A 12,247-nucleotide genomic window follows, 5' to 3' on the forward strand; every position below is an offset into this window, starting at 1 on the left:
GTTGCAACATCTGCAATAATATGTATAAAGTTTTTGCCAGAGGGAGAAAGGAGTGGGGGACAGATTGTCTGAAAGGAAGGGACGGATCATTTCCAAAGGAGAAAGTTCAGACACAGAAAGCAATAGATCTTCGATGCATTAGTATTTACAAGCACTTTTCAAAGAGACCAACACATGAAAGTATACAGTAAATACTGGTTTTCTTCATTCTCTGCTTAGCGATTTTTAGTGGCTTCAAATTATCTTAGCAGCCTTCCATTTTTTTTAGTCTTTGTGTAAGTTTGTCAATTAAGGAAAGAGCTCTTAATTCCTTAAACAAATCTAACATTTATTGTCCCTTATGTCCTTTTCCTCCCTTTCTCATCTCCAACTAAGAAACTGTAGGTGGTTTCTTTGGCATAAGTTACACAGGGATTTTTCTCTAAGAGTCTGTAGAGTGTGTTGGAATTGAGTGTAATGTCTGAAGTCCATAGGATTTGTAATTAAGTTCTATTAATTTTATAATCGGGTAAGTCGGGTTTCTCTACAGTTCAGTAGTATCTATTTCACAGCGTTATTTCAGATATCAAGTAAGATGACTGTGAAAGAACATTGTATATGGTCAAGTGGTATTCAAATATTTTCAAGAGGCAGCAGGTCCCTAAAGTGAAATACAACATGGCAGGAAAAGCTTCAAAAGTTTGGGAAGTGTACTACAGAAGAAAAGGACAAAGAATTCTAGTCTTAGAATGTATGCAGTGCAAAACTTTCTTCTGGGTAATAAATGGGATTTCAAGAATAAATATAACTTCTCCTTTCTTTTCACTCAATGTAAGAACTATGAAAAAAGGTCAAAATTGCTTTAAGAAGACCAAAGCGTTGAAATAAAATTATGCCAACTCATCAGCTTCCTTCCCATTTGACTTAACAAGAATGAGAGTCTCGATCAGTGGGGAAACTACTAGTTCTATTATTCTGAAGTTTTATTATGAGTTATCCCATAGAGAAATCACAGTACTAATAGCTGGAGAATTCAGGGCAGTCACTATTCTCCTGGGGTCTTATTTAGTCACTAGCCACTGCAGCCGCTGACTTTCAACACACTTAGAAGGGAGTTCAGGGTGGAGATCAGGAATGACATACTCTGTGTTCTGGGAAAAACTGACAGAACAGGTCTTTGGATAGCTCGATACTTTCAGGAATTTTTATGAGCCCAAATTTTTGCATCTTCTCATACCTAGAAAAGCACTAAAATGATTAATGGAAACATCTGCTCCTCGTCACTAGCAGAAACCTTCTGCAAAATATATGTGCTTGATTGCATGTATCCCCCTTCACCAGTCACATATACACTGACTCCCCTGCTACCTCTTCAGAACAGTTCCTCAGAGCTCTCTGAGATGCTGTCTCCTGGGCTATAGTCCTCATTTTGCCCCACATAAAACTTAACTCACAGCTCTCACGTTGTGCATTTTTTTTTCAGTCAACAAAGTAAAAGCAGGAAATCAACATCTATACTGTGGCAGTAACATCTGTAGTGTGCATAGTAGACAACTGAAGTTTAAAGTGATTTAACATCAGAGTTGGGATAAAATTTTCTGGGCTTCCCTGGTGGCGCAGTGGTTGAGAGTCCGCCTGCCGATGCAGGGGACACGGGTTCGAGCCCCAGTCCGGGAGGATCCCGCGTGCCGCGGAGCGGTTGGGCCCGTGAGCCATGGCCGCTGAGCCTGCGCGTCCAGAGCCTGTTGCTCCGCGGAGGGATAGGCCACAACAGTGAGAGGCCCGTGTACTGCAAAAAAAAACAAAAACAAAAACAAAAACAAAATTTTCTATTTGAATATTCAATGTTGTTCCAAAAAAAACCCCAAGTGTTTTCTTTCAGGAAAGCAAGGGATACTTTATTTTATTTTTGTCTGTGTTGGGTCTTCGTTGCTGCAGGCAGGTTTTTCTCTAGTTGTGGCCAGTGGGGGCTACTCTTCATTGCTGTGCGCAAGCTTCTCATTGCGGTGGCTTCTCTTGTTGTGGAGCACAGGCTCTAGGCACGCAGGCTTCAGTAGTTGCAGCACACGGGCTCAGTAGTTGTGGCTCACGGGCTTAGTTGCTCCATGGCATGTGGGATCTTCCCAGACTAGGGCTCGAACCCGTGTCCCCTGCATTGGCAGGTGGATTCTTAACCACTGTACCAGCAGGGAAGCCCACAAAGGATACTTTAAAGATATATAATGTAAAATGTATCACTAGACTTCAAAAGTTAATTTTCAAAAATAAGTATATAATTTGAATTTAACTTATATGTGTAAATTACTAAATTCCACTTTGAATTAGAATTATTTTCAAAATTCCTTTTCTGGAATTATCGTTTAATGAGTCTTTATAAGCAAGACATTTTCATTTTAATTACCATGTTTTCTTTCTACATGATAAATGAGATTTTTACAGAAGAAAAGTGACACTTTCATAAAACACTTTCGAAAATATACTCTTACAAAAACCAAGCATCATTGTCATAATGATTCATAGCTCAAATCTATCCATAGAATTAAGGTTCTCATGTTTTCATGTTTTGATACTTACTTATGGGTTCTAAGTAGAGATATATTTTAATTTTGAAGAGAAATAATGTGATCTGTGAATTTTTTTAAGTCATAGCAAAGTGAAAATACACACCATTTGACATGAAAGAAGGTTGTTCTCTGAAGTTAATAAAGTATTGTAGCTGGACGTTTTTTCCAGTTATTTGTGAGAAACTACACAGAGTTCCTTCAGAAAAACCACATTATCTTTCAAATGCCTTTTTATAATTAAAATATAAATGAGACATGTAGAAGAGACTTGTGTGTCCTAAAAGTAAATAAAAATGTTTGCTTCACGCTGCACTGGATTATCAGTAGACAGGCAATGTATGTATTTAGAGCACAAGGAAAACAAGAACAGTACTCTTTGTACGTATATGAATTTAATATTTCAAAAATGGGAAAATGCACCTCTATTGTCCTTTCTCGCATCTTTGTTAGTGTACAGTATCGAATGTATGTGTATATGCGTGTGGTGAAAAGGGAAATGAGACAGAAATATATTCTGTGCAAGCTTCCAGGAAACTGCTGACCTTATTATCAACCATCCTTCCTTTAAACATTCTTGTTTCTTGTCTCATTCATTTCCTTTCATTCCTTCCTTGAAATATGAAAACTACAGTTTCATAAAATGAACTGTCAGAAAATTTTCTATATTATACTTTACATTCTCAGAAGCCATTGAGCACTACATAAATAGAATACGTAAAGTTAGAATCATCTAGAAGCATCAGAAAATTTTCTCAGCAATCTGTGGAGATGACTTGTATTTTTCACAAATAAAAGAAGGGAAGAAGATAGTGATATATTTTTTTTTACCTGATCTCATGTTTATAGAACTCTTAAGTGAAGGCAGTGCAATCCCAATCACGTTTTTGAAGGCACCTAGGCAATCTATTTTTTTAATCATAAATTTGCATTTTGGTGTGATTTTTGACACAAGAATAAACTTCCGTTTCATGCCTATGTTTCCCTTAAAAATCAGACTTTCTACTTTTCCAAAGATTATAACAATTTACATCCATTTACATACTGATCATGTATTGATCTCCCCGCTTACCAAGAGGCACAACTGTTTAAGATATTAAAGTGAATTACTTAGATGAATTTAGTTTTTTTTTTTTAAAAAAAGATTTTTTATGGACTTCCCTGGCAGTCCAGTGGTTAAGACTCCACGCTTCCAACGTAGGGAATGCAGGTTCGATCCCTGGTCAGGGAACTAAGATCCCACATGCTGCGCAGCCAATAAACAAACAAATAAATACATCGTTTTAAAAAAAGGTTTTTTATACTACTTAAGCACCTGCTAAAAAGTTCAGTAGGGTCCTTGAAAGCAGGGGAACACTAATAAATGTTGAACATCTAAGAGGGCAAATGTTGGGCATAGCTTTCCTCATGTAGTCTTTACAACTATCCTATAAAATGGTTATTATTATCCATATTTTATATCTGAGGAAGCTGTGGCTCAGTAATAATAAATTGCTCAACACAGTAAGTTGCACAAACAGTAAGTAGGAAAGCAAGATTGTAATTCAGATTTCTGTATCTCCAAAATTTGTATTTATTCACAGTGTTACTGGTTCTCCAGTCTTTACATTTCTATTACTCAAGTTTCAAAAGAGAAAGAGAGAGAGAATTAGAAATATAAGATTGCCAAATTTTTCCTTTACTGAGTGTGGACATTAAAAATCAAATGAGTAATTTTCTTCTCTGCTTATGCCGAAAAATTATAGAAAAGCAGCAGGGAGGAAAAAGTACAAAAACCCAAACTTCATTTTCTGCAAAATAAAGAGATAAGTGTAATCTATAATCTGCAGATGCCAAATTAAATATAAATGCTGATGTTAAGCAGAAAGTGAAAAGAAGAATAGAAACACATGAGGATGAAGTACCAAGAAAACAGAAACACCAGCAAAAATTCACTTCCTGTAGGTGAGAGGCTCACCCTGAAATAATTACATTGCCTACTTAACAGCAGATATAGGAATTGGGGTTACCAGAACTGTTTGCAGAAACCTTTCTCCACACTAATTAATTCAGAGAAACAAAAATTGGGGAGATGCATAAAAATTGCATAGTTTGGCCAGAGCCATATTTTCAGGGCCATGTTTGTTGTCTCTATTATAACAAAAAATGTATTCTCTAGAGTGTAAAATCTTAAAACGTGCTCTAACCCTCCCCTTCCCTTTAATACTACAAAATGTTTACTTTTTACTATCCAATCTCTGATTATTCCAGTGTCTTATTATAGTAATTCTTTATACTAAAATTCTCCTGTTTTAATTACTGTGTGGTTTCTGTTGCCTGATTGGGCCCTAGGAAAGAATGAATGTTGGTATAAATGGGACCAGATTGGTCATGAATAGATAGTTGCTGGGACTGGTTAAATAGATACATGGGGGGTTATTATATTCTCCTACTTTTGTGTATATACAGAATTCTCCATAGTAAGAAGACAGCTAAACCAGCTTTAAAAAATATGTCTGCAGTGGAACACATGACTATTCATTCTACATCATAGAAAAAAAGACTGTAAAGAGTTTTGCTCAGATTTTGCCAAGAAGAAAATTTGTAACAAATTTACCCCACCCCCCAAAATTTACTTTTTAGAACTTTTTATATATCAGAATTGCAGATAAGACATGGTGGATCTAAATACACATATGTAACAGCTGAATTATTCAGGTACTCGGCATGAAACAAGCTTCACACTCAAATTAGGGTCTTTCAAGGAAGGCTTATAAAGAGAATATTTTCAAAGGTGTGGGCACTGTGACGATATTAACAGCAGAGCTGTTACCACCCTAGGACGCAAAAATATGACCATAAGGAGCAGGTGTTAGAACCTGAAGGAGAAAGTTCTATAAAGAAGGCTACCTTGAAAGATCAAAGAGCACAGCAGTCTGAGGTAACCTCTCAGAAGGTCCCTGACTTCATTCTCCTCCCTCCTTCGGGTCTCCTGAACCTAACTGGAGACCACGTGGCAAAGGACCTACCTGTTGGTCCGTACCTGTCAGTAGCCTCTGGGACATAGATCAGGGTGGAATTAGATGGAAAGTATGTATGGGGAGGTCAAGGAAAAGCTATGATGCAGAGGTACAAAGACATACTCAAAAAATACTTATGGTGAATAACACTGGGGTATAGAGGAAAAGAAAGGGTGAGGGAAGAGGAAGAATAAGACACATGAGATAGATCATGGTACAGAGTAGCAAATTTATAGATCTGTGTACAAAGTACACAGTACAAGGTGAGGACAATTTTGTAAACTTATAATCACTAAAACAAGAGCAAAATCCTTGTCAAAGATCAGAAATACACACTGCCAAGCAAGAAAAAGTATGGCCAAATGGTCTTTCACAGGTGTTGTAGCCACCTAGACACCTACCGGCAATATATTAGGACCTATTTTCCCACAGCCTTACAGAATTATAAAACTTTTGAAATTTGCTGAGCTGAAAAGTAAAAAATGGTATCCTAATGTAGCTGACCCCATTTTCTCTTCAGTAATTTAAGATACAAGGTATATCATATACCAAATTTCTACATGTTGCTGTATCTATTATTGAACTTCCTATTTCATTTCATTGTTTTGTCTATTCATTTGCCAACATCATCTTATTATAATTACACAGGACATTTTTACTATGTTTTCATGTCTGGTAGAACTAGTCTTCTCAGACTTTTTATATTTTGGAGAATTTTCCAAAAATTCATTTGTTTATTTTTCCGTATTAACTGCAGTTTGTCCAGTTAAAAAACATGCTTCGTGGGGATTTCATAGCCATTGTGTTAAGTTACAAAATAACTTAGAAAAAACAACATATTCTGAAAGCTCTGTCTTCAGAATATTGTTGCAAATGCATATAAACTTTGAACTGCTAAGAATTTATCCTAGAGATGTGGTGCACATGTATGAAATGCTTTAAGTACATGACTATTCATTGTGACATTGTTTGTTATACCATGTGACATTGTGACATTGTTTGTTCATTGTGACATTGTTTGTTATACCATGCTGAACACATCATAATCAAAGGCAAAAGGCAAATGACACAACGGGAAAAGTGTTGACTCCTGGCACGGAGTAAGGGTTGACCTCCCTTACATATAGTGAGATTTCTGTAAATTGTCAAGAAAAATCCCGATAACACAATAGGAAAATGGATAAAAACATGAAATGGCAGCCCATCTCCACACCAACCAAAAGCAAACAAATAAACACAAACAGCCCCTAAGCAAATGAAAGCTTGCTTAAACTGACTCACATGTAAGATAAAATTAAATTAAAACTTACTGTGTAGAAGTGTCAGAAAGTTTGCCCTCAAACTCTGTTGAGGAGGCTGTGTGGAAACAGTTGCTCTCATACATTGTTGGTAGGAGTACAAACAGGCAGAGTTTCTGTGGAAGGCAATAGTCAAATATCAAAATTACAAATCACATACTCTCTGATTTGATCATCTCACTCCTGGGGATGTGTCATGCAGATACACATAAATTTACCACAAATATGTATAATTATTTTTAATATAGCCATAAATTAGAAATGATCCAAGTATCCATCTGTAGACCATTACTTAATTAAAGTATGGTACTTCATAATGCCATATAATGAAACTGTAAAAAGAAATGCGGAATCTCTCGATAAACTGTGACATTTTTAATGATATCTTACTAAGATAAAAGAAAAAAAGTATGTGCAATACTCACTCGAAAGAAAATGAAATACTTAGGTATAAAGCTAACAAAACATACAGAATTTATATGTTATAACTTACAAAATGCTGGTGAGAGAAAGAGGATCTAAATAAATTAAGAGACATACCATGTTTATGGTTTGGAGATTCAACATAGTTAACATACAATTCTCCCCACATTGATCTGTAGATTTAACGCAATTGCTATCAAAATTGGAAGGTATTTCATAGACATACACAAGCTTATTCTAAAATTTATGTGGAAAAGCCAGGAACCTAAACAAGCTAAGACTATTTTGATAAAGCAGAATAAAGTGGGAGAAATTACTATACCTAAAGTTAAGTCTTACTATAAAGCTACAGTATTCAATTTTTACTATAAAGTATTCAGTATTCAAGGCTTACTATAAAGGTACAGAACTATAAAGCTACAGTATTCCAGCTACAGTAGTGGCAAAGGTGTTAATACATGTATCAACAAACAGACTAGAGAACCCAGATAGAAATACAGTCAACGGATTTTTAATAAAGGTAAACAGTGCACAGCAAAGGAAACCATAAACAAGACCAAAAGACAACCCTCAGAATGGGAGAAAATATTTGCAAATGAAGCAACTGACAAAGGATTTATCTCCAAAATTTACAAGCAGCTCATGCAGCTCAATAACAAAAAAACAAACAACCCAATCCAAAAATGGGCAGAAGACCTAAATAGACATTTCTCCAAAGAAGATATACAGACTGCCAACAAACACATGAAAGAATGCTCAACATCATTAATCATTAGAGAAATGCAAATCAAAACTACAATGAGATATCATCTCACACCAGTCAGAATGGCCATCATCAAAAAATCTAGAAACAATAAATGCTGGAGAGGGTGTGGAGAAAAGGGAACACTCTTGCACTGCTGGTGGGAATGTGAATTGGTACAGCCACTATGGAGAACAGTATGGAGGTTCCTTAAAAAACTACAAATAGAACTACCATACGACCCAGCAATCCCACTACTGGGCATATACCCTGAGAAAACCATAATTCAAAAAGAGTCATGTACCAAAATGTTCATTGCATCTCTATTTACAATAGCCCGGAGATGGAGACAACCTAAGTGCCCATCATCGGATGAATGGATAAAGAAGATGTGGCACATATATACAATGGAATATTACTCAGCCATAAAAAGAAACGAAACTGAGCTATTTGTAATGAGGTGGATAGACCTAGAGTCTGTCATACAGAGTGAAGTAAGTCAGAAAGAGAAAACCAAATACCGTATGCTAACACATATATATGGAATTTAAGAAAAAAAATGTTATGAAGAACCTAGGGGTAAGACAGGGTAAAGACCTACCAGAGAACGGACTTGAGGATATGGGGAGGGGGAAGGGTGAGCTGTGACAAAGCGAGAGAGAGTCATGGACATATATACACTACCAAACGTAAGGTAGATAGCTAGTGGGAAGCAGCCGCATAGCACAGGGAGATCAGCTCCGTGCTTTGTGACCACCTGGAGGGGTGGGATAGGGAGGGTGGGAGGGAGGGAGACGCAAGAGGGAAGAGATATGGGAACATATGTATATCTATAACTGATTCACTTTGTTATAAAGCAGAAATTAACACACCATTGTAAAGCAATTATACCCCAATAAAGATATTAAAAAAAAAAGGTACACAGTGATTCAATGGAGGAAAGATAGTATTTTCAACTAATGGTGTTTGAACAATTAGGCACCCATAGACAAAAAAAATAATAATAATCTCAACCTAAAACTCACACTTTAAGCAAAAATTAACTCAGTTTGGGACGTGGGATTAAATATGAAACAATATAAAACTTTTAGAAAAAAAATGATCAGAAGAAAATATTTAAGATCTAGCAATAAAAGAGATTTTAGCCTTGACACAAAAACCCAATCCATGAAAGAAAAAATTGATAAATTAGATCTAATCAGAATTTAAAACTTTTTGAAAGCCTATGTGAAGAGGGTCAAAAGACCCACTGCAGATTGGGAGAAAATATTTGCAAGCTATATATATCAGACAGATGTTTTATATCTAGAACATGTAAAAAATTCTTAATATTCGATAGTAAACTCCCCAAGTCCAAATATTAAATGGGCAAAGACACGAACAGACATGTCTTTGGAAATAACATACACATGGCAAATAATTACATGCTAACATCACTAGCCATAAAGAAAATTCAAATTAAAACCACAATGAGATATTACTACACATCTATCAGAGTAGCTAAAAGACACAGTGGTAACACCAAATGCTCGCACTCGTACGCTGCGGTGGGGATGTGAAATGGTACATCCACTCTGGAAAACAGTTTGGCAGTTCCTCATAAACCTAAACATGCCTATGTCACTTCACCTAGCACTTTTACTCTTGGGTATTATCCCAGAGAAATGAAAACTTACGTTCACATAAATGTTCATAATGTTCATAAATGTTCATAGCAGCTTTACATTTGTAATAGCCAAAAGTTAGAAACAACCCAATGTCCTTCAATAGAAGAATGGTTAAACAAACCAAGGGACATATTTATGGTGAAAACTAGAGCAGTCAGAAGGAACTAACTGTTGATACATGCAGCCACTTGGATGAATCTGAAGGTGATAATGCTGAGTGAAAAAGCCTGTCTCAAAAGGTATATATGTAAGTTTCTACGTATATAACATTTTCAAAATGAAATTTTAAAGATGGAGAACAGATTAATGATGGCCAGATTTCACTAATTTTACACAAATACATGTAAAACTGGTGAAATCTAAATATGCCCTGGAGATTGTACCAATGTCAATTTCCTGGCTTCAATATTGTGTTAAAGCTGTGCAACATGTTACCACTGGGTAAACTGGATGAATGGTACAAGGGACCATCCTATACATTTTTTGCTACTTTCAGTGCATCGGTAATCATTTATATATTTTTATATGAATACAAATACATTTCATATATTATTTTATATATATTTATCAAAATCGTTTCAAAATGGCAATGTGAAGAATTATGTGTATAATATGCTATTGTTTTGTGGAAAAGGGTAGAGGGGAAATAACATATATTTGTTTTTGCTTACGTATCCATAAAGGAACTCCAAAAGTATACTAATGACAGTGATTACCTGAGTGTTTGTAGGTTGGGGGAACTGTATCAAATAGGAGACAGATGTAGAAAGACATATATATATATATATATATATATTTTTACATTTTGAACCATGTTAATCTATTTCTTTTCTTTTTTTTTTTTTTTTTTTTTGTGGTACGCGGGCCTCTCACTGTTGTGGCCTCTGCCGTTGCGGAGCACAGCCTCCAGACGCACAGGCTCAGCGGCCATGGCTCACGGGCCCAGCCGCTCCGCAGCATGTGGGATCTTCCCGGACCGGGGCACGAACCCGTGTCCCCTGCATTGGTAGGCGGACTCTCAACGACTGTGCCACCAGGGAAGCCATACTTCTTATTTTAAAAAGTAAATAATTATTATTCTAGGCATAAAAATAATTATGATGACCATCATTCATAAAAGAACACAACACCAAAATATTTGAATGACATAACCTTGGATTTAGGTCAGGTATTCAAATTTAATTACTATTACTTTATTAAAATTTTACTTCATTATTATTACTCTTATTTCTGTGGATTTAAGGAAACTTGACCACTGGTCAGGGCTGGTCTTGAAAATAACACTCAGAAAACACTGCATTCATCCACACCAATGTTACCCAGGTGCCAAAATGAATCTCTTTTTGATTTGCAGTACTGTGCTTTCAGCATATGCAGAGCATTGTTCTTTTGGACTTTAGAAACAGGAAAAACAAAGAGATCCTTTAAATAACCTCCACAAATTGAAATAGAATATGCCTCTCTGTGCTTTAGTGTTCCTTGGGAAATAGACTTATGTGGTACTAGTTGTACATTTCCCAAAAAAGAAAACAAAGAACAAGAGAAAAGCAAATTTCAAAACTCAAAAGAATTTTTGGAAACAGTCAAGAGCAAATGAGGGGCCTCAATAAAAAATGCACAGGCAGCCTCTAAGCACAATTTATTAATGCAGCATATAAAAGTAAAACGCCAGCCACCTCAGATACTGATGGAAATCAATAAATGTCAATGGGCACAGTGCTGCTATGATGGAAACCTCTGCTTGTTTATTTATCTGCTACAACAGAGAAAAGTGAAAGTTGGTAACTTAGGCCAATAAAATATTAAAGATACTCTGAGGTTATTCACATTCAAAACTGCAATTACCTGCTAAGTTAAAGGGCCATTTTTCTAGGTATCGAAGCTTTATGTATCAAAGCTAATTTTATTTATTTAGCCACACCACAGGGCTTGTGGGGTCTTAGCTCCCTGACGAGGGATTGAACCCACGCCCTCCGCAGTGAAAGCGCAGCGTCTTAACCACTGGACCGCCAGGGAGTTCCCAAAGCTAATTTTAATAGTAGCTGTCTATGCATTTACTTTTCTCATTGCTTCTTTCAATATACGTACGAAGCAGTGATCAGTTTAGCCAATATTTACAGGAGAAACGAACAGACTTTAAGAAACTATGATAGCAAATTTAAGAGCTCTAAATTCACGTTGTTGTTTTTTTTAAGTACACATGGGAACACACAAATGTGTTAGCAATTGGACAATCTATCATTATTGGGGAAAGGCAAAGGTCTTGAATTTCAATGGCAGCAACCCAGTGAGGCCAGAGGGTCTACAGGAAGGGTGCTCTGAAGAGGGAACATGTCTGGGAACAGAGTCTCCCTCTGTACACACTTTCTTCCATTGAGACCACTGTCATCACTAGCATGTCTTCCAAGTTTGGGGACATTCAAAGCAAGTATTCAAAGAATGATAACAGCTGACTCCTCTGGCCTGGTCAACTTTCACCCATACCAGTTTGGCCCACGCTCTCACTCCTCTACCCTTTCTGCTCAAATGTCCCCTTATTAAAGAGGCCTCCCTTGGTACTCCTCACTAAAAGAGCACA

The 12,247-nt window shown here is 36.4% G+C and overlaps 1 protein-coding gene across 1 annotated transcript in view; it reads right to left on the minus strand.

Moving 5' to 3' along the window:
* The window catches only part of LOC307195229 (uncharacterized protein), a gene marked incomplete at its 5' end in the record, with an annotated part of 226,553 nt that overhangs the window by 78,037 nt on the left and 136,269 nt on the right, over window positions 1-12,247 (minus strand). The window contains one exon of the mRNA XM_079939199.1: window positions 6,850-6,953. The remainder of the gene's footprint in view (window positions 1-6,849; window positions 6,954-12,247) is intronic.

This window comes from Stenella coeruleoalba, assembly GCF_951394435.1.
Source record: "Stenella coeruleoalba genome assembly, chromosome: 12".
Classification (NCBI taxonomy): domain Eukaryota; kingdom Metazoa; phylum Chordata; class Mammalia; order Artiodactyla; family Delphinidae; genus Stenella; species Stenella coeruleoalba.